Source organism: Acomys minous (genome assembly GCF_964271855.1).
Source record: "Acomys minous genome assembly, chromosome: 5".
In the NCBI taxonomy this organism is placed as follows: Eukaryota; Metazoa; Chordata; class Mammalia; order Rodentia; family Muridae; genus Acomys; species Acomys minous.
Window position 1 is genome coordinate 111,853,393 of NC_140494.1, and position 19,847 is coordinate 111,873,239.

Here is a 19,847-nt window from a genome sequence, read left to right on the forward strand (position 1 = left end):
TACATCCCAATGAGAGATTAAAATGATATAAAAGCCCACTAACAAAATGTTAAGGTTAGATTTATACTCAGTTACGTTCCATTCTATTCCTGGAAGTAACCACTATTCAATTTTTAAAGTGTATCCTAGTCTTCTCCTAAATGTTTAGGTAGTGATATCTAACTAGACAACACACACACACACACACACACACACACACACACACGCTTGCGCATGTATATACTAGAGATGTGCAGGTAGGGTCATTCGATGTGAACTGTTTTATAACTATTGAGTGTACGTGAGAAACTTTGTGTGTCTCTGGAAGTCTGGTCTAACTCCTGGCAGTTGTTGTATAGTTCCATATAATGGCTTCATGGCTTATGAAATCATTTGTTTATAATTCCCATGTCAAAGTGTTTCCCCCATAATTTAAGTGCTTTAGTCAAAACTAAGAGCCCAGTTACATATATTTGTGCACACAGACAAACTATCAAAGTTTCTCAGAAATTGAATAGCTGGGCCAACAGCCATATATAGCCAAAGTATTATTAAATAATGCAAACTTCCTTCCCCAAGAGTTTTCCAACTGATTATTTCACAGTGCCCATTTTTGTGTTGCTGCTATTCTATATTATAAATGTATTAAGTCCTATTTACTTGATGGGACATTATGGTAATATTTTTTTCTTGATTGCTAGCAAGGCCATGCTGCTTTTAGACAGTGTCTAGGGACCACTTTCTGTTGCTTCTGTCATTCTTTTGTAATTGTTGATTTTTTTATATTTAGAAGTATAACATTAACACTTTTTGAAGTTTAGAAACTTTATTTTGGTGAAATCCAATATTCTTAGTACTTTATTAATGTCTTCATATTTTTCCTAAGAAACACAGGCATGTCCTCAAGTCACAAACATATTTTCCTGTCCTCATCTAGAAAGTGTATAGTCCTGGCTTTCATGGCCCCGTTATTGTCTACCTCAAAGTAATTGAATATGCAGTGAACAGGATAAAGATTAATTTCTCCCATACACATATACTAGTGTTGCAGAAACATTTATTTAAAAGTCTTTTGTGACCCATTGAACTGACTCAGGGCATTAGTTGAAAGTGAGTTGAGTACCTAGGTAAGGATTCATCTCCTCCATTGACTTGTTTGTCCTTATGCCTGCACCAAACTGCCTCACTTAATGTTGCTTTATGTGGGCTAGGGCACTGTAGGACCTGGCATGTCTGTGGGATACTGGTTCAGAGCAAGAGTGGGATCAAGGTGTGTTCAAACCCTGGAAATCTCATCCTGAGATTATCAAGAATAGGACCACTCCTCCCTGCCCAGGTCCCCCTCACTGTAGCCCTGTGTCCTAACCCTTGTCCTCTTGAGGAGGTCATGTTGCCTGGCAACCAGGTTAAGCTTCCTTTCCCCTTATAAAGCAATACCAGCAGCACCTGGAATTCCTCCTTATGGCAAATGGGGCATCATCAGCACCCTGGCCCTGTCCAATGATGTAAATTCACCCCATGGCCTCTATTCACCCCCAAAGGCTTAAATAGCCCCTCACCCCAATTTAATGAGCTGACTCACTGAAGCTGACTCTGGAGACAGCCTTGAGATGGAGAAGTCTGTTTCTTTAGTGCTCACTGCCACCTGACGCCTCCATCCCAAGGCTGTTCCTGCCTTCCTTCCTCTCCTAAGCTTTCAGGGGCGAGGAATGGCGGCTTTATAATAAACCTTTAAAGCAAGAAGTAAAGTTTCAGTGTTGTTTTTAGTTCTTTTGCATTTTTGGAATCATCTGGACATCTCTACCAAAATGTGATTAATTTTAATATAGATTATATTGAATCTACAAATCAATATGAAATAATGGGTATCTTTATAATATTGAGTCTTTAAACACTTGTCCATAACTTTTAATTGTCTTTCCACTAATTTCTTTTAATGCTTTATAGCTTTTGATTTAGTTAGAATCTTGTATGTTTTTATTAAGTACAATTTTAGCAATTCATTTTTTATACTTTTGAACACATTTTTAAGAAGTTTTAATTTCTAACCATTTGTGAGGGGAAACAGAACAATTAGATTTTTCATATGTTCTAATAGTCATAATTTTACTGATTAATTCTAGTGTTTTTTCTTTTCTGTAGACTCGCTAAGGTATTTGTGTTCATAATCTTTCATTATTTTCTTTCCAATACTTCTGTTTCTTGTCTAAATTTCCTCATTTCACACAGTAGCTAAGCCTTCCTTTATTATATTCTTAGTGCTTGGTTTTGCACATTTTAATTTAGACTGTGAGACTAATAAAAACTCCACAACTGGTGTTTTGCATTGCGTCAAGTTGGATGACAGCTCTTTAAGATGGCATACACGTAGAGCATAAATGTGTCCATTTAAACCATTTTTAAGTGTAGAGGTTTTTTTTATATAATGTACATTCATATTGCTGTAAGATGATTACCATCGTCTCTGTCTTCCAAAATTTTCATCTGTACCCACTAAACACTAACTTCTCATTCTATCCTCCCCTCTCCCAGCCTAAGGGAGGCACTATCCTACTTTGTGTCTCTGTGGCTTGATTGCTCTAGGTTCTCTAGGTAAGAGAAATTACACAGTAGTTTTTCTGTTACTGGCTATTTTACTTAAACATGAGTGTCTCAAGGTTCAGGCTTCATTTTGCTTAAAGCTGAATAATACTCCTCCAAATGTGTATGATCTGTTTAGTTATACTTCTTCAGTTATTGACAGACACTTGAGTTGCTGCCACATTTATTTATTGTGAATAACGCTGCTGTGACAGCTGGTGAACACACGTTCAATTCTTGCTTTCAATTATTTTAGCATTATGTGCAGGTGGAATTGCTGATCGTATTTTCTTTCTTGAGGATTTGCGATACCGTATTAAACAGGAGCTGGGTCATCTTACACTTCCCCCGGCAATGCCACGTATCTGGTTTCTCCATGCTTCCTGGCGTGGTTTGTTTGGTTTTGTTTTTACTATCAATCATCCCAGTGGGCACGAAGTGGCATCGTATTGTGGTTTGATCTGCATGTCCTTAATGATTAGAGATTGTCACACATTTTTTTTCATGAGCTTAATTATTTTTTGTTTATCTTTCAAAAGATGTCTCTTCAAGCCCTTTGTTCATTTTGATCACATTGTGTATTTTTGTTACATTGTAGACTTTTTTTGTTGTTGTTTTGTTTTGTTTTGTTTTGTTTTTGAGTCAGGGTTTCTCTGTGTAGCCTTGCCTGTCCTGGACTCACTTTGTAGACAAGGCTGGCCTTGAACGCACAGAGATCCACCTGCCTCTGCCTTCCTGAGTGCTGGGATGACAGGTGTGCACCACTGCCCCTAGCTACATTGTGGGCATTTTATATGTTCAATATGTTAAGCATTAACCACATACAATTTTCTCCCATTCAGTGGGCTGCCTTCTATCTGTTGATGGTGTATCCTTTGATGCACGGAAGTATTCAGTGTCTATAAAGCCCAGTTTATGCATTTCACTTTTATTACTTATATTTTTGGCATCAAATCTGAGGAATCACTGCCAACTCTGTTTTCATGAAGCTTTTCCTCAGTGTTTGATTCTAAGACTTTTACAGCTTAGACTATCCTCTTGTAAGTATGGTGACTTTATTCTGATTAGCAATTTTGCCTCATTTTCAGCTTCCTTTGCCTTCTCACAGGATAGAAATGGATAAAGTATAGTTCAAAAATTATGGCTGCTAGAAGGAATAAAACACAGGCAGATGGTAGACATTCTCTACTTGAAGTGAAGGGTCCAAGAAAGCAAAGGAACAGGGGGACAGGCTGAGGCCAGGTTGAAGCCAGGAAGAATTACCAAAATTTCTTTGGCAGAACTCCACTCCCTGTTACCCAGTCTCAACTTTAACAAATGTCTTGGGGGCTCTTGTCCCTCTAAAATAAAACATGGTCATGTCTATCACAGCAATAATCCAGTCCCTGGTACCAACCTCTGTCTTAGGGTTTCATTGCTGTGGAGAGACACCATGAGCATGGGTTCTCTTTTAAAGGAAAACTTTCAAGTGGGGCTGAATTATACAGTTCAGAGATTTAGCCCATTGTCATCATGGTGGGAAGCATGGCGGCGTGCAGGCAGACATGGTGCTGGAGAAATAGCTGAGAGCTCTACATCTGGATCCACGGGCATCAGGAAGAGATAGTGAGCCACTAGGACTGGCTTGAGCGTCTGAGACCTCAAAGGCCACCCTCAGAGACACACTTCCTCCAACAGTGCTGAGTATCCTAATAGTGCCAGCCCCTATGGACCTGTAGGGGTCATTTTCTTTCAAACCAGTACAGACTTCCTGGTGAGTTCTGCCATAGACCAAATTATTTTGGAGCAAGGAAGGACTTTGCTGGCTAAGCCTACGACTCCATTGTGTAAGTACCCTGAGTTTAACTCACAATAAAATCTTTGCCACACAGTGCTAGGGCAGCTGGGTTTCCTACACACCATGAAGAAAGAACAGAATAACAATGGCATTGTGGTAATGATGGAATGGCAAAAAAGAACAAGTTTAAGACTCACTAAGATTGGTAAAATATCCTCTTACCCAGAAAATTAGTTAGCCTAGGGGAGCTTCTCCAAAGCCAGGACTTAGTAATCTTTGAGAGGTACCTGAGTGTTCTAGCAACTGCAAGTTACTAAACACAGGAATTTCTTAAAGCATTCTATTAATATCAATAACACACATATTTTGTCTTAGGGAGTGTTGGCTGTCTACTGCCCCTTTACTATGTCTACCAGGGTTTATTCTGTGCAAATCTGCAACATGTTTTTTTTTCTTCTATTTCTGACTTCAGATCCCTCATGAGATTGTCATCAGTGTCACAGAACAAGGCAATTGTTATGGCAGGGATCATAACACATGCGTAGAGGTCTAACCCAAGACAGAGAGCTAACTGAAACAGGGTAAAAATCAAAGGCTACTTGGAGATACAGGTTATTATCTCATAACTAAATGATAGTTTAAAAGAACAGACAGTTTAATTTCAAAGCAAATACCAGTCTCAGTATAACAAAATTTTCTCCCTTCCTCTAGGTATCCTTAGCTCACAGCGATGTTGTGATAGCTTCTCCCCGGTGTCCACTTCCCCACCAGGGTGGCATGTCTTTTGTGACTGATGAATCTACACTGTCACTTGATTATCACTCAAAGTTCAAAGTTCAGACCAGGGTTTCTCTTATGTTGTGCACTCCATGAACTTGGACAACAGTATTGTGACGTCTGCATTGTCACAGTACTGGCACCATTTTCACTGGTTTGTGTTCCCTCTATGCATATTTGTCTTTACACAGACCCCTAGCAATTAAGCTTGTTACTCTCTGTAGAGTTTTGCCTTTTTCAGAAAGTCAGATCATTGAAATCATAGAACACACAGATTCTTTTGGATTGACTTCTTTCACTTAATAAAATATATTTAAATTTCTTCATTTTTTTTGCCCGTGGAAAGATAGCTCATTACTTTATAATGTTAAATAAAATCCACTGTTTGTATGTGAAAAAATTATTTATCCATTCATCAGTCAAAGAACATTTTGGTGCTTCTAAGCTCTGTCATTTATCAATAGAATTGTCTCTTTTAAACTGGAATATTTTTAAAGTAATGCATACATGTTGGATTTTATAATAGGCTTTGATTATTGAATGTAGTTTTCTTCTTTTCTTTCTCTATACAACATATCCATGTTGAACTCATGTCATGTCACTGCTTATGTACCATTTATATGTTGATTTCTCTTAAATGTATATCTCATTTTAAATTCCTCTCTTCAGAACTGCAGACTCACATGACAAAGCCCAATTGGATGTGCAATATTAGATTCAGCATATTAAAACTGAACCCCTGTTCTTCACCCTGGGGGGATTTCAGTCTGCCATACACACAACCTTGTCTGTGACTTTGTGATTCTCTGGTCTTCCTAGTCGCTTGGGATCCGAACCCTGGAAGCCTTGGGAGGCTTTTCTTTCTCTGCTACTCCTCATATGACTTGGCAGTAAGGCAAAGGAACCTCACCCAATATGTCAGTTCTTTTTCTGATCACTTGACAGAGCTAACATTGCTTTTAAGCCACCACCAGTTCTCATTTTAGGAGGCTGAACAGCCTCTTCAATATTGCCTCTGTCCCTATCATTAGCATCAATACAATAGCCTTGAGCCTTCATTTATATTATTTTACTTAGAAACAAGCACAAAATTACCGAAGAACTGCACACTCAGTACAAAGAATTTATTTTTCGGGACAAGTGGACCATAACTGGCTGCTCTGTTCTCTCTTACCGTCCACCAGTCAAATACTCCAGTGTACATTTCCTACCCAAAGAGCACTGTCTGTGTGACAGCAACATACTGTTAAACTCAGCAACCTCGATCCTCAGTCCCCTTCAAATCCTTGCTGAAACCTCACATTTTCAGCGGTTCCTACTCAACCCCAAATGAATACTTCAAACTCCCCTTTGCTTTGATTGATGTTTCTTTAGCAAAATGCACAAATGGGTCGGTCAGAAATGGATGATGACTGACACTCACAGGAGACAGGACTGCGAGAAAGTGGAAGCGAAAGACACCCGAGCATCCTTGTTCAATAAAACTAAGTTTAAGGTTCTCATAGGCAGCAGCTGAGGGAGGGGGCAGAGACTTTGGGAGCAGTCAAGGATGCTGGGTGAGATTAAGATACAAACAAGATCCAAGGACAAACGTCCAGGAACACTGAGAGACAATGCTGTCTCATTCATGAGTACACTGTTAGCTTGGCATTGCAGTGGTGCCACTGGTGTGTGCACCCAGAGTTTGACTCCCAGATTGAGAATCTAGCGGAAAAGCGTTCTGTGGTGAAAGGTGGTAATGAGGAGGAATTAACCATTTTGGGGCGAGGAAGCTGATCATCCCACAGTAAAGGGGATGATGAGCCAAGCTACTGACCGTGTTTTTATAGAGAAGAATAAACCTAGAAGCCCGGAGGCCTTAGGACCTTCTAGATAAAGGTGAGAGAGCCTCTGAAGTCTCGCTACCTGTTCCTACCCAGATGATACCTATTACATGCTCAGTGAAAGTGCTCACCAGTCAAAGAATTCCATCTGAAAATTTTAGGCATGTTCTGGGCCAAAGAACATCCTGGATTGAGATGGAACTTTTTTTTTTTTCTTAAGCTAGAAAAATATTGTATTATGCTGGACTGAGCACAGAACAACACAATAAAATTCTGTCAGGGACCATGAAACACGTGAAACATTCTCATAAACTGTGTACCTAAAGAGCACATGCTAAAGCACACGTGTTATGAAACAGTCTGCAACAGTAACTGATTTTAATCTGCTTTCTCATGACTGGCTTTTTACCTGGTCTACTGAGATCATCTCAGCGTTTCCTACCTTCTAATGGGCCTTAGATTTCATTTTTTTCTTTATTTCCAGTGACTCATTATATTAAATTCCATATGACTCATTCTTGGAGAGGACTCTGATGAGCCTGGCTTGTTTCCTTGAAACAGTTCCTCCAGTTCATAGGATACGGGCCAGTGAGTACATGAGGTGCCCCATGGCCAGCTGATACCACTGGCTGAGGTCAGGGTAAGCTAGGATGCTATGGCAGAACAGGTGGCTGTTACATCTTGGTAGGGTTTTAGAAAAGCCACACGGGTATCCAGGAAATGAAGTTCCTTATCTCAATTCTCAGAGTTTACAAATCAAGTCTCAGAGCAGAGAATCTCAGGAGGAGGATACTGGCTTGTTAAGAAGGCTGATAGACCTAGTTAAAAACACATCAGTCGCTGGGCAATGGTGGCACGTGCCTTTAGTCCCAGTACTTGAGAGGCAGAGGCAGGAAAATCTTTGAGTTTAAGGCCAGCCTTGTCTACAAAGCCAGTCCAGGAAAGGCACTCTCAGAAAAAACAAAACAAGGAAAAAAAAAAAGACAAAAAAGAAAATAAGCCCCACCCCCAATAAATAGGATTTTATGTGTGTCGGGGGGTGGGGGTGGGGGTGAGAGAAAAAGTCTTGCTTTGTAGTCCAGATGGACCTTAAGTTCATGGTTTCATGCCTCTGCCTCTTGGAATTCTGGGCTTGCCCCACCAGGCCTAGCTAAAATAGTTTTGTTGTTTGTTTGTTTGTTTTGAGATGGAATTTTGCTATGTAGGCTTTATTGGGCTGGAGCTAACTTGTAGACCAGGCTGGCTTCACACTCACGGAACTCTGCCTGACTCTGTCTCCTGAGTGGTAATGACTAAGGCGTGCCCGCACCTAGCCAGCCTCCAAATAGGTTTAATTTGAACTGAAACAGAGGGTTAGACCTATTAAAATCAAGCATAAACAAGAGATATTTCTGCAATACAGTCCTTGGATTGCCATGGTTGAGTATCAAGTCCCAGAGTATTTTCTTGTAATCTATGAAGACATGTCTCTATCTGTTTGGGAAACTGGAAAGCAAAGGCTTTTTTTTTTTTTAACCCACATGAAATATCTTGGAAAGGACTTCTAACACAAGGGTGTAGCAGGCTCTTGGCATACTGGCTGTCTCTTCTGCACAGTGCTTTCTGTTTCCTTCATACTCACAGAACATAGCAAAAGACCTTCAAGGCCAAATGAACATTTACAAGTGAATCATTTGCTGCCAGGAACACAGAAGGAAATGCTGTTGTTAAAAATGGCATCTGAGAACCACGCAGGGGAAATGCCATGGTGCAGGAAGGGATGGTCAATCTTGCAACAAAATCATGACAGATGTGTGACAAGGTGGGTCATGTCCGAGAACCACATTACAGCTCAGACTGAAGTCTACCATTCTCCGTCTTTATCAGAAAGCGTTGGAAGCTATGAAGACACATTCCGAGGTTACGTCTGGGCAGATATTTCCCAGGCAGGGTGGAAAAAAAAAATCTAACTCTCAGGGAACTAGGAAACAGAAGACAGCACACATAAATTAAAAGAGAGAAAGAAACCTGGAGGTACAAAATTAAGTGCAAACACAAGCTTTTAAGCCCTTTGACATATACAGAAAAAACAAAGTGACTGGGAAATAGAAGGAAAGCATCTAAGGACCTACGGCAAGATGGGTGTTTCCAGTACTACTCTGATAGGTGACTGATGGTTGAACAGGGCAGGCCGGAACAGGGTACAAATGAATGTTTACACCTGAGACTATTTACTCATGTACATGCACATGTGTATACATGGTTCAGAATACATACACACACCCCTCATTTGAATGAAAGTTTTACGAATTGTGGAATCTTGTTGTCTCTCCTTATATTAGCCTCTGGTACCTAAGGCATGTGAACGTACAGGTTTCTTCAAAGTAATGAGGTAGACAAGAAAGAATTAAGAATTTATCTTGCCTTCTAGTTCAATTGTGTTTTGTAGGAGCCAAACAGCTTCTTTCTTTTGTTTTTTTAAGAAAAACATATTTTAATTAAAATATGATTCCATCAATAATTTTTTTGTTTTTTAAAAAAACATTTTAGTTAAAATATGATTCCATCAAATACCACGTGTTCTCTTCTTTCTGAGGGTCCTTGCTATAAATCTTCACGTGTGGGCATACAACACAGAGTAACCGCAGAAACCAGCCAGGGAAGCTGTTCTTAGTGCAGGGAGAAGGAGCTACAGAGTTAGATGATCACTACTTTTTAACCAATTATAAATAAATTGAGGCTAGTTCATCAATAGTTACTAACACTGCAAGGCAGAGAGACCTGTGGTTCTTGAGGGTGGCTGTTCACTGATCTCTCCAAAGGGCTTAGGAAGCTCTGGGCACCTATCTGGTACCCAGAGAGATTCAGAGGGAGTTAACCTGGGGCATCAAGATGCAACATCCCATAAACTGCCAGGCTTTATATAAACTATAGCATTTTCACTTCGGGTAGTCATATGCACAAGTGACACTCCACACTGTCCATTGTTTAGCTTTGTATTTTGCTAATCACAAAGTAAGATGTGTACTTTACAATGAAGAGGGCTACTCCCTGTCACTTTAACCCAGGAACCAACTTGAGCCTCCTTACGCTCAGAGTGACCAGATATTATGTTCCTTTTGATCTGATATAATGGCCGGGGAGATAGCAGACATAAAAACAATTAAAAACTGCGCTTAATGACAAAATAAACTCTATGAAAAATCAAATTGTGACACAGGCAAACATACTTAAGGAAAGCCATATGGTTCTAGAAAGGGTTTCATGGGGCCAGACTGAGGCTGAAGAGTTACCCCATGGTGCAATATGGGTGACACAGTTGAGCAGGAAGTTCACACGCTTCCTTGGCTTACTTTTCCTTCACTACTGTCTGCCATGGGAACATAGACTACAAGGAGAGTCCCTGTTCCTGCTGATGCCCACACTCCCTGGAAAACACTATGGCCAGAACACCTTCCATGGCTCTTCAGGCCAGCCCCTCAGCCGACATTATTGCCTCTTCCCATGGGCATGCAGCAAGCTGGAAGAGCACTGGGTTTGGCTTAAACATGTCCCTCCTTTGAATTTTGTCTCTGCCACTTAGCAGCTCTGTCACCTGAGGCACCATATGGCCTCAATAGGCCTCATTTTTTCTTCATCTATGAAACAGGAACAGCAATGGCTCCTTTATAATGCAACGGTTGTGAAAATGAGAGTGAAACAATGTAAGTGTGACATGCTTAGGGGAAAGTCTAGGTGTTCAGTGGATGGTCACCCTTATGCTTCAAGTTATCATTACATTTTGATCAAATTGGTGAGAAGAATGGCTTTCTTGTAATGGATGTAAACATGTTTCTGTTTTGGTCTCAGGTGTGGGATATGAAACAGATTTGTGTGAGGGCATGTGGTGTTTGTCCACCGGGAGCAGACTTATGAGAGGACATATGGGGTTTGTCCACCAGAAGAGGAACTGCCTCTTTTGGGAGCATGGTCTTGGCCAGCTAATAAACATCCTAGTATGGATTCTGAGAGGAGTCCAGAGGCTTGGATTTTTGGGTTTTACATCACTTCCGATTGCTTGGCTGTTCATTGCTCAGCTTCAAGATTCTCCCAGAGAGCAATGCTTCAGAGAATGCTTTGAGGTTAAGGTTCCAGGTTCTGGCTTCTCCACCAGGTTCCAGCTGCTGCAGTTGCCATCACTTTTGCTGAATTACTGCTTTGCTGTTTAACTGGTCTCGTGGGATCCTGACTGCAAAGAATGGAATTGGAGTCTAAAAAGGTCTATTTCTCCTGTCCCCATTAACCTCTTTTCTCTCCTATCTAGGGTAGGTGGGTTGGAAGGGAGGTATAGGCATTAAAGAACCCCAAATAAAGTAGGTTTGTAAAAGGTCAAAGCCAACACTTTCTCCTGCCTATACTGTAATGTGTCTTGTGCCCTCAGTGTGCAGCAACAGGCCTACATAACTGAGGGCTCTGCATCTGTAGATTCTAGTTAAAAAATAACAAATTTCTACTGAACACCTAGACACTCATTTTCTTTGTTAGCAGCCACCAAAAACGCTCTCTAGAGATGACTTAAATAAGCAGAGGGACATAGTTGTAGATGCTGTTTACACTATCTATCCATCAATTTTAGTATTTTTAGGGTCCTGGACCAAATCCCTCAAGGATAAGTATAGATGGAAGGATGACAGTGCGGAGATGCTGGTATGTGCATTTGTGATAGAACCCTTGTCTTGGGAGGGCTTCCCCAAATTCCAAAATTCAAATTGCCTGGATGGGAAGATAATGTCAAGATCCATGCATTTGCTATGTCCTGAAAGGTCCACTTCATCCATAAATTCTGTCTCTATGCGCTGTGAGTTGCCATTCACACTGAATCTCTCTCCTCACTTCCCAGCATCACGTGTCACTGAACAGTCTCTCTCTACACACTTGTAAATGTTATTCTAGCTCTGGAGAAGCAGCAGTGGGAACAGGATTTATTTTCATAAAAATTATAGCAAGTGGAGCAACAGATCACGAGCTTAAAAGTAAATAAATATATAATCCCAGATAAGCACCATTAGGAAAGTAAAGAGAGGAAGGGCAGGGAATGTGTTTTCTTTAGCGAGATGATCAGATGCTTTATTTTATTTTCTATTATTATTTTTGTATAAGAGGTTTTTCTCCCAAAGAGAATAAGGAGATGGGAACCACACAAATGTTATAGGAGAATCTTTATAGATGGAAGCAACAACTAGTGTAAGGACCAGGCTTGATTGAACTGGAGATGTTTGAAGGATTGAAAAGTGACTAAGGCAGAGCAGTGAGAGATGACGTCAGAAAAAGAAGCAACATGGTGTGTGTGTGTGTGTGTGTGTGTGTGTGTGTGTGTGTGTGTGTGCATGCCTGTGCAAATGTTTGTATGTATATTTAGATCATGCAGCACCAGGCCAAAGAGTTGCATTTTATTTTGTTGAAATGAAAAGTGATAGGAGGCAGCAGCAGAAGTGAAAGGGATCAGCAAGTGTTGTGAAGTGCTTTGGAACTTGTTGAGAGAAGATCTTGTGTATTATATGGATGTAACACCTGTCAATAAAAATCTGATGGCCTATAGCTTAGACAGGAAGTAAGGGCTGGACATCTGGTAGGCAGACATGATTCAGGCATGTGTATGGGTGGGGAATGAGGAGGAAAGACAATGGTACCTGAACACAGGTAACCAGCCACATGGTAACATGTAGATTAGTAAAATGGGTGATTTTTAAGCTATGAGCTGGTCAGAGAAGAGCCTAGCGATATGGCCTAGGCATTTATAAATAATATTTTGAGTCTCATGAGTCATTATTCTGGGAGCTTGGGGCTGGGAGGAAAAAACACTGTGCCCCACTACAGAGCTGAACAACAGAACTTGTTAACTGGGTTGGATGTAAAGGAAGGAATCAAGAGCGACCCTAGGTTTTCAAGTTAAATCCACTGACCAGTGGTAACATTTACTCAGATGAGAAGTAGAAATACTTTGGAGTGTGGTGTTTTACAAAGGGAAAAGAAAAAAATTCTGTCTTGATTGTTAAGTTGGAAATGTTTATTCGTTAACCATTTGGAAAGAGCAAGTACACAATAGAGGTAGAGTCCTGGAACTCGGGGAGAGCTGCTTGAGCTATAAACTTCAGCATTCTTAATCGGCCAGATTAGTTAGTATTAAAGCCACAGGGAAGAACGCAGACAGAGAAGCAAAGACTCCAAGGACAGATAGACAATTGAAGCATTCAAACACGTGGAGGGATAGATGCCATAACCACAGTTTTGGATTGTCCTCATTCCTGGGCACCCCACCTAACACTACTCACTTTCCCAGCTCAGTGCAAAGCAGGAGGGCTCCCAGCGTTGGCTTTCCCCAGGCCCTGACTTTGCCTTATCTTTAGCCCAGCTATCTTCAGGCATGCCTTCCTCTCTGAGCCATTGTGCAAGCCTGGTCACTGATCTCTTCCGTGTGCATTAGTCTTGTCTCCCCAGGCAGCTTGCTTCCTTCAGGACAGGCAACACATTTGTTATGCCCTTGAGTCCCCTTAAAAAAATCTAACAAGCAATTACTATGTGCTCAAAATGCATGCTGACTGATAGGGTAAACTACTGGCAAATGTCCCTATCTGGCCATGCTGGCAGGGGCCTGTGATTCACAGGTCTAGTGCATCTTCCTCCGTGTGGTGCTGCTCAGATGGGGATTCAGTATTTGTCTACTTGAAAGATTAAGTAAGCACCAGGAAAAAAACAATTTTCCCAACAGGCAGCTGGGCACAGCAAAATACAAAGAAATGAGAGGACCTTGGTCACAGATAAGCACAAACAAAGCAAAACAAAGCATCATGATAGAAGATCAGAGTGGCAGGAAGAGGAGGGGGAGGAGCAGGAGGAGGGCGGCTTGTGCTCGGAGGATGGCTTGGTTGGTAGAGCGCTTTCCATGCAAGCATGAGGACCTGAGTGAGTTACATCCTCAGTTCCATATGGAAAATCTGGGTTTGGCAGCATCTGCTTGAAATCCCAGCTCTGGGAAGGCAGGGTCAAGCAGACCCTATGAGCTTTGTGTCTAGCCGTTTCAGACCACTCAGCCCTCTCTGGGCCTCAGAAACAAGATGAGATTCTGTAGAAAAATACTGAAGGTTGAACTCTGCTTTCTGCCCATACATGCATGCTTGTTGCTCTAGTTTTCTTTCTGTTGTTGTGATGAAACAAAAGCAATCTGGAGGGCTTACATTTCCAGGTAACAGTTCGTCACTGAGGGAAGTCAGGTCAGAGACTCATGCAAGAACTGAAGCAGACACTGTGGAAAGATGCTGTTTTCTGGCTCACTCATAGCTTTATTATGTAGAGAAGGACACAGTGGGCCTTTCTACATCTTCATAAAGCATCAGTCATGACAATCTCTCACAGACTGTGGCCACAGAGGCTGATGTGACCTGGGCAATACCTCACTGATATTCCTTCTTCTCAGCACACTTGTACATGCACACACACACACGCACACGCACACGCACACGCACACCCACATGCACATGCACACGTACCCACATGAAAACACATGCAGAATAAAAACAAAGAGTGCCGAATGTGGTGTTGCACTTCTATAATCCCTGTAATCTGGAGAATAAAGCAGGGTTGTCAATCTGGGGCCTGCTTGGGCCACATAGCGAGGCACAAAAGACATCAGCCACAGCAGTAGCAACAACGACAACAACAGAATAGAAAGAAAGAAAGAAAATATAAAGAGGAAAGGTCTTTAGCAGTCACTCCAGGAGCTTCACCGGTGACAAGTCCTGTCTGCACACACTACAATTGGCCCTTGTGCTTCTAGAACGCTGACAAAGGTTGCGGCGGAGTCTGTTCTTTGTGTTTCTCTTTTCTTCCAGAATATTGTAAGTTGCCTACCACTTAAAGAACAGTTAGATCATGGATAGCTGTGCCCCAAATGCCAACTCCAGGCGGCCCTCTCAAAGCCTGTGTAGCCTCTGATCGGCAGGGCAGAAAGACAAAGAGCACCCGCCCACAGGCGCTGCGGACAAGAGGTGGGGCGAGGCAGAGGGAGGCCGTGCATTGAATCCAGGGAACAAAAAGAGAAACTCATAGCAGCAGGTGTTAGCTGGGGCGAGCATGAGAATCAGGACAAGTGGAATGGAGCTGGGACTATCAGAAACAAAGAGGAGATGGGGATGTTGGGAAGGGAAACACAGCGGCCCAACACAGCGTGCAAATCAGAGCAGAGGGAGTAAAGGGAAATACAGAAATCATAGGTGAAGTGTGTGGCTCACAGGAAAACTGTACACTAAATTGGAAGAAGTAGCTCGGGTAGGGTATTCTTTGGAATACAGGGGATCTTTGGCAATCTTTGGCCAGGAATGAGAAATAGCAAGGTCTTTAATAAAATTAAACTTAAAACCGTAGTGTTTTTTTTTTTAAATTATCATAGAGGTTGAACATACATGGAAAACTAGAACAAGGCACAGCACACATATTACGCAGCTATGATCCATAAAGCACAGCATACATGGTACTTAGTACAATTCCTAATTCCAGAGGAAAGGGTTGTTTTCAGTTCCTGAAGGTGATATTTTTACAATCTCACTGGTATTTCTTCTGTTAATGAAAGCAGTCATCTGGATGGTGTGGTGTACCCAAACTAAAGTGAGCACCAGAATGCAGAACGGGGAGGGATGGTTCCTTGGGAGATTTTCTCCGTGGCAAGGAGACCTTTCTTTATACTTCATTGTAGTCACATTCACAACCCTACAGCATGTGGGCTTGGGAGGTGTCCTGAGAGTGTAGTTTACCGATTCCCTTTGACTCCATGTACAAAATTAAGGCCTGATTTAGTTGGAGTGGTCAGACCATGGTCAAATGTAAGTCTAAAAAGTCAAATGTCTTGTCACTGTTTTTAAGAGTCCCGCCCAGTTTGGTGACAGACGAGCACTGGAGTATCCAGTCTGCCTCATGATGGTATCAATCCAGAGAGCTGTAGGGGCTCCACTCCCTCTCCATCTGGGTTGCTGGGAATGGCCACTCCTTTAGATGTTTTCTGGTTTATCACAAAAAGGAGAGCGAGTAAAAGATACAGAGTCTCCTGTAACAATTTGGTTGTTTTGTTTAACCCAAATATTGCATTTGGTTTTTGCTGGAACTGGGATGAAGAAAGCTCTCAGTACCACAGTTGAGATTTTAGATGATTGTCTGCAAATGGTTTGCCTACCTAGAAAGCCAAGGGGGTTGTTTAACGGCCGCTTCGAGACACCATGATGCAATTACGTAGTCTCTATTTTTGAGGCTCTTGGAAACTCTTTTAGGTCTTCATGTGAGGTCCAGTGTGCACTGTAGGTAAGATCATCCTAAAAATAAAAAAAAAATTTCCATAGCTTTCAAGTTGTTAAGGAAGCCTTGTTTGTCTCCAGGGAGGGTGTATTGATAATGGGGCACATAAATGAATCCAGAATAAACCCACACAAAATCTAGAATAATTTTATCCCCTTTGTAGCTCTGGGCTAGATCTGGGAAAGACCCCAAATGGGACTCCTACATGTTTGAGGGTCCTAGGTACTTCTTAACTGTGGTATTCACTACTCTGGTCATTTGTCAAAATGAATAATTTGGGTAAGGGAACTTACATATTTTGTTCCAGAATTTGAAGAGCAGTGTGTCTGTGCCAGAAGAAATAATGTATGTAAATGTGACCTCTTGCCCCAGTAGGGGGTCTGTGTTGCATTCTTTTGGCTGTAGGCTAGGAAAAAGAATTATAGAGAGATTAAGGGGTCTACTCAAGGATACGACCAATCAGAGATGAAGCATTATTCTTCTCTTCTCTTTTGCACTGGACAAACTATTCCATGCCCCCATAAAACAAAAAGGGACCAATAAAAGAATGACCCTAGGCCCAACCCTTGACCCTTGGCAGGTGGTCACTCTATAGTGCACTTTCCTTACAACATGTCTTTTCAGATATAACCTCAACTCCAGCTCCCAGGGCATGTGGCAGTACATGGGGCAGACCCTGTAGAGAGTAGACAGCCCACAAGGCTTTTCATCAGAGGACAAGGACACCATACTTGTCTTAATAGCAATGACCCCTACTCCTGGGATGCATTTCTCACTGTCAAGTCTGCTTGGCAGCCTACGTCTAGGCACTGATTCATGTGAGCTTTCTCACGTTCTCCCTTTCATTAGTAGGAGAGTCCTTGGCTTGTTTATAGGTTAGACTTTGTTTTTGCCTCTCATCTTTTATCACAAAAATCATGAGCACTCTCCCTGTTCAAAGGAGGGCTTGGTTCAGTTTCAGCCATTTCCTCTTGTTCACCAGGTCAGCATTTTTGTCTTCTGTTTTCAAACAGATAACTTTTTATAAGTGCCATAAAAAAGGGAAGTTCTTCCATGATCTTTAAGGGCCCCTGGCATGCTACAGCTTGGTAACTGTCAATATAGTAGGTCCTTTCCCTACCCACTTCTTACATGGCTTGAAGTGCCTGCTGAGTGCCATTACGTACAATGAGTTTTTAGTGTCTGTACAAAGACAAAACAACAGAAGATCCATCTATCTATCTATCTATCTATCTATCTATCTATCTATCATTTATCTATCTATAATCTATCAGTCTACCATCTATCATCATCATCATCATCATCATCATCATCATCATCACCAGTCTATCTATCTTCATTCAAAATGAGCAGTTGTCTCTAGAACTGAGGCGCTTCCTCTGGTCTGAGGTGGATACTGAGTGGTCAGCGGAAAGCGACTGTGTGTCAGAGATTAGTAGGGTCCCAACAATGCAAAATTTTGAGTATTTTTCAGATAGGAGAAACAGAAAACAAGAAAAACAAAGCTGTCTAGTAGAATTAGAAACTCCTTTACATACATCTCTTTCAACCATATACTGTAGCCGCATGTACGGAAGCATAAACCAAGAAAGGACACAGATACAGGTTCAAGTGAGGTCTCCTATAAATATTATTTAAGCTTATGAGCCATATTAGTACAAAATCAATTTTATCCAGGCTTTGGGAAAGACTGGGTCTCAAGAAAGCTCCAAGGGAACAGCTGGGTGAACTGTGCTGTGGAGGCCTTCTCCTCGCACTGTGGCTCTTCCAGCGCTGGGTGTTTGCTGCTTGTATTTACACAGATCTCATGTTCTCAGCTTGCCTCCAAGCCCCCCTTTCTCCCCTCATCCCCCCCTCTGTACTCTGGATGTCAGCTCTTTGGAATTTCTAGTCTCCAGGTTATCACACATTTTGTTACTTCTGCCTGAGAGATACTTCTGGCTCGTCAGCTCAGACAAATTCTAGATCTCAGGCTGTAGATGGGTATCTTCTGGGAAGTCACTCTCCACCTCCAACTGAGCTCCTGTTCCTCCTGAGAACACCGATGTATTATACTGCCGGAAAACTCTTCACACTTACTCTGATTGTTCATGCTTGCCTTATCCACGAGGCTGTATCTGTAGTGACAACAGGGACTCCATCTAGCTTATTCAGTGTGATATCTTCAGTGGCCAGCATAAGTGACAACTAAGAGGGACTCAATATATATTTATTTTAAAAGTTAATGGGTAAATGGGTTATATGGTAAGGTCCAGGGGAGGAAGTGATTCTCTGATGTCCAGTCTGATCAGAAAGATCCTTATCAGCACAATATCATTAACGTCACTCTACTTTTTATAGAATGAACTACATATTATTTACGTTTTATATCATGGAGGACTTTCTTGTAGTTACACATAATGATGTGCAATGATTTTTCTAGATTGGATGTTCATTATGTATATACCCAAAGATTCATGTACTAGAAACTTAGTTGCCAATATGATAGTTTTGAGAAGTAGGGTCTTTAGGCAGTGAGTACGTAACGAAGTTCTCCCAGGACCACGTTAGTTTCTGATAGAGTTCTTTTTGTAATAAGTAGCTTGGCTCTTCCTGTATTTTTGTTTCCTTGCTTACACAAAAGCCTTTTACAACATTCAATTCCTCCATTGTGTTATGACACAGATGAGGTGTTCCCGGATGATGCCAAGGCCATGCTATTTGGACTATACAGACACTAGAATCACAGCCAAACCTTTCTCTCTCTCTCTCTCTCTCTCTCTCTCTCTCTCTCTCTCTCTCTCTCTCTCCCCTCCTCTTTTTCTCTCTCCCTGAGATACACATACATTACCCACCATCAAGCATTACGTTGTAGCAACACAAAATACATGAGGACTGGAGCCACATCTGTTTATGAAATCCATAGCCCATAGTTTGGTCATAATCTTGGTGCTTTGTCAGACAAAGGATAATGTGAGATTGTCTCCTAACTTACGGTCATATATATGATTTGGCTACTCCAAATGTATTCCTCTGAACACATTTTTTAACCTCACATGGGAAAGGGCAATTTCCATGCTGAGCCTTGTTTTCAGTGTGCATACTGTACATTGTTCGTACTGTACATACTGTTCAGAAGGTCTCAATATGCCCATTGTTAAAGGAAGTTATAAGGGCAGTTGTGAAACAGAGGTGAGCAGTACATTCCAGAGGCTGCGTAGCAACATTCCCAGATCTTATCTGTACTACCAACAATGACTGCTTGGATGGTAAGCATGTGGTCTCTGGGAAGAGGAAAGGAGGCTGTAAATGTGCTAGACTCCATGGAAGATAACACTGAGGTGATCATCGGGGTCAGCCCTGGACAACTGCAGCGCTCTTGTCTTCTGTTTACCTTAACAACTAGACCACCCCCTCCGTGGCCCAGAAGTCACCCCTCCGCCCACCTGTGTGAATACCCTGTGATCTTTGTGCTCACGCTGCAGTTCCTTGGGTTTCGCATTTTCCTCCAAGTCTAGTTGGATTTCAGAGTTAAGAAAATGATTCCAAAAATATATTAAAATGAGCCAGCTCTGCTGATGTATACTTGGGAGGCTGAGGCAAGAGAATTGAGAGGCTAGTCTGGGATACAT